Source organism: Nuphar pumila, chromosome 11 (genome assembly GCF_984573655.1).
Source record: "Nuphar pumila chromosome 11, dmNupPumi1.hap1.1, whole genome shotgun sequence".
In the NCBI taxonomy this organism is placed as follows: Eukaryota; Viridiplantae; Streptophyta; class Magnoliopsida; order Nymphaeales; family Nymphaeaceae; genus Nuphar; species Nuphar pumila.
Window position 1 is genome coordinate 105,506,396 of NC_143259.1, and position 3,952 is coordinate 105,510,347.

A 3,952-nucleotide genomic window follows, 5' to 3' on the forward strand; every position below is an offset into this window, starting at 1 on the left:
AAAGCAATGATAAAAATGAGTTTTTAAAGTGATTTTATCATGGATCATGCATAACTAAAGATGAATAAAATGCAAAATATATGCATGATTAGTCTGCCAACAAGTCAAGATAGAGAACCAGAGACCTGGCAGCATGATGCTGTCAATTGAGATTCCATAGTGGAAGTGGAAAGACATTACCATGGATTGTGTGCAGGTCTACCCAGGAGACACCAACAGTATGCCAACATTTGGGTGATTGTGGATCGACTTATGAAGCCAGCACACTTTCTACCCACCAAGGTGAATCAGACACTGGAGAGTTTGGCCGATTTGTATGTGGACGAGATCGTCAGGTTACACGGAGTACCTGTTTTGATCATCTCAAACAAAGATCCGAGATTTGCGTTGAAGTTTTGGGGAAACTTCAGAAAGCTTTGGGAACAAAGCTTAAGTTTAGTATGGTGTTTCACCCGCAGACAGACGGACAGTCGGAGAGGACTATCCATGTAAGACCCACAAATTTTCTGAGAAAATTATCCAATACAAGATGAAATTTCATAATGAAATTATCTACGTATTCGTACATATATATGTATATGCATATGTATGTGTGTATATTTGTGTGTGTATATATATATATATATATATATATATATATATATATATTCTTCATAATTATATTAAATCCTTAAGTTTTATTTAAATTGCATAAAATTAGTCGAATTGCACATCAAAGAGTTTAAATAATTTAAAACCCTTTTATTTTATGTAATTTGATAAAGAATTGAGGTCTGTGAAATTCTTAAGTTTTACCAGAATTGAAATTGAGCATTTCAATATATATATAATAACTCTAAGTGTAAAATTTTAATAAAGCAAAAATCAAAATTTTGGGGTATTTGGGCTCGACTTGGAGAGCTCAAACATAGACCCAGCTAGGCGTGTTTGACCAGCTCGGAGTGTTTGACCAGCTAGGCGTTGGCCCAGTTGTAAATAACTCAAAAATTATTAAGAGAGTTAGGAGCTCGTTGGCCATAGGGGTGGCAGCCCTATGGTACTTTTGAAAGAATTTCAAAACTAAAAGTAGGATGGATGTCTATTGGTCACAAGGGGTGGCAGCCCTAGGACATCCTTTGAAATTTTTCTAAAACCCAAGAGGGCATAAAAGACTTTGGTCAATGGCATTTTTGAAAAAACTTTTAAGAAAATTCAAATGTAGGAATCCTATAGGGGGGGCGTGGGAGGCATACTTGAGATATTTCAAGTATGCCATAGCCTAGATGGGCATGAAACAACCCCTAACCCTTCATCTTCAGAGATCTAATCTTAGCCCTTCATTGATTAAACCCTAGTATATATAGGTTTTGAAGGAAGAGAGAGAAGACAAAAAGGGAAGGGCGATTTTTTTTAGCTCTCTCTCTTTCTCTCTCCCAACCAAAAACAATGGGCTCCTTCGAACCTACCTTGAGCTTTTGTGTAGGGTTGGGTACCGAAGAGGGACTCCTCTCTACACTCTAAGCCAAGAGTAGAATCTGTCCCTCCTCCTCCTTTCCGAAATAGCAAGGTGAGATACCTATCTGAAACTCCATTCTTTTGAAAATTTCTATTGTTAGCATGAAACCAAATTCTCCAAGGCATTTTCTGAAATGCGTGAAAGATGGGTGGATTTGAAATCGTTGCAGTTGAGTTTTTTTTCCTATTGTACATTATAAGAATGCCATATGCGAAGTTCTCTTTTTAATGCACTTTCTTTTCTTTCTATCTTGTTGTTTTCTATGACGTTTTGTTTGATTCCTTTCGACTCGCGCCACGGCTGGGTGTCCCACAACCTCTCTATGGTTGTGTGGACCCCAATCACATGGAGTAAGGCCAGTAGGGTGGCTGGAACGCACCCTCTCAGCCGTGGGAGCAAGGGTTGCCATTCTGGCACCCTATCTTTAAAAAAAAAAAATATGCATATTGGTTTGCCTTTTTCCTTTCGTTTCTAGATTTTGGCTTTCTGCTGAGGGACTCTGACCAAGGTCTGAACCACGTGGTTCAGACCTGGTCAGTCTGCTCAGACCAGCAAGCCCATGGTCTGAGTCCATTTGGAACAAACCTAGGTGTTAGTTCCTTTCAGCTGCTTCTCTCCTAGCCGTTGGGCGGCTACCGCGTGTTGGGTGCGCCCACTTGGCTGGGCCGAGTTGGGTGTAGCCCAAGTGAGCCCTAGGTAACCCCTTTTTACCTGAGAATTTTGCTCAGGTTGTCAGCCTGCATGCGTGAACAAGGTAGAAATAGCTATTAAAATGAAAAGAAAATATTATATATAAGTAACACACCTAAACGTATATAGTGTCCCTCTCATTTTTGGCTGTGCAGGTGAGCCCAGACCAGCTGGTCAGCGAGCTGACTAAGCTGTGTGTCGGCCCTGCTGTCACAGCAACCTGAGGTTGCTCGGTTTAGCTATTGGCATCCCAGCCGCAAGAGTCAGACTGCTTGCATACTGTAGTTTAGGGTGGCTCTCTTTCAGCACCCTGGCCGGTGGGTCTGGGCCTGCATGTCAGGCCAGACCAGGTCGTTTGTTGGCCCAACTGTGGGTTGAGTGCCTGCCACTCCAACCCTGCCCAACAAGTGCAGCAGGCGGTGTCCTTGCTCAACAGCCTCCCATCCCTCTCCAGCGTTCTATTGTTCGGGCAATTCGGGAGCCCATTCGGTAAAATGTTGCAACAGTGTGCTGCAACATGAACCAGTCCCGGGCCTACTATGCCGGTAAGACCAGATTCTGACAGAGCATAGGAGGTCGAGCAGCTGCCGCATGGTGGGCACACCCACTCGGCTGGACCGAGTTGGGAGCAGTCCCAGTGAGCCTTTGGAACCGGCCCTTTTCAAGGGGTTTGCCCGAATATAGGTCTGAATATGCATATGTGGTTATTATATACCTCTTGCACAGACTGGTCTGTGTGCCTTGGGCAGACCTGAGCTGCCCGCATATGCGCACTCTAACTGAGCCTCTCTAGCAGATAGGTTTGGGTCATATTGCCCAGCTAGGTTGAGCAGTCAATGCCTTGTGCAACCGCATGATTGGCTTTATTCTAACATGCACACTTATGCCTGAAATGATGATTTTGGCAGCCCCCTTGTCGTTTCATTTCATTCAGAATGTCGTGCTGCAGCAACACATTCGTTTATTGCATTTTGCTTCAGCATTGTGCCAGTTGGGCAGCACTCTGCTGTCGCTCTTTTTTTTCTAGACGATGGCAGCAGCCTGTTCGCTGTACATCTTCAGTAGAAATATGTCTTCCTTGGCCGCACCCTTTGTGTTGGGAATTGTGCAGCAGCAGGTGATTGTGGACAACACCTTGCATGCTGCTATCTCCTGTGATTTTGGCATGCGTTATGGCAACATCTTGTTACTGTCATTGTCTTCTTGGACATGGCCCTCTGTGGCAACTTTTAGGTTGTTGTGTTTTCCAATGCGATTGGCACTCTTGGCAGCATGCCTCTTGCTGTAAAACTTCTGAAATAATGCCACTCATGGCAGCAATCTTCTTGCTGCATTTTCCTGTGTGATGGATGCCTTAAACAGTTTATGTAGGCTGCAAACATATCGCGATGTGTGTCATGTTATTGGCAAAACTTTTCACGGTTGCAAGTGTTCAAAGGATGAGTACTCCTTGGCAGCAACATGTGGCTGGATATTTCCTGCAAAATCAAGCCCTATGACAGCCCTTGGTTCGCTGCAAAAGTTTGCAAAACCCCATGCTCTTTGGCAGCACTTCTCCCATTGTGGTATTGATCTTCCCTTGTGGGTTCAATACGTATGGCAGTTTATGTGAAATAGGCTAGACATATCGCGTGCTTGACAACTTCTGAAAGAAAAATATCTATAGTGCTTGCACATACATGTCATTGAGATAAAGTCTGCTATCACACAATTCGTCACTAGAATGAATTATACAATTGAGGCTTGCTTTATCGAAATGAATGTCGG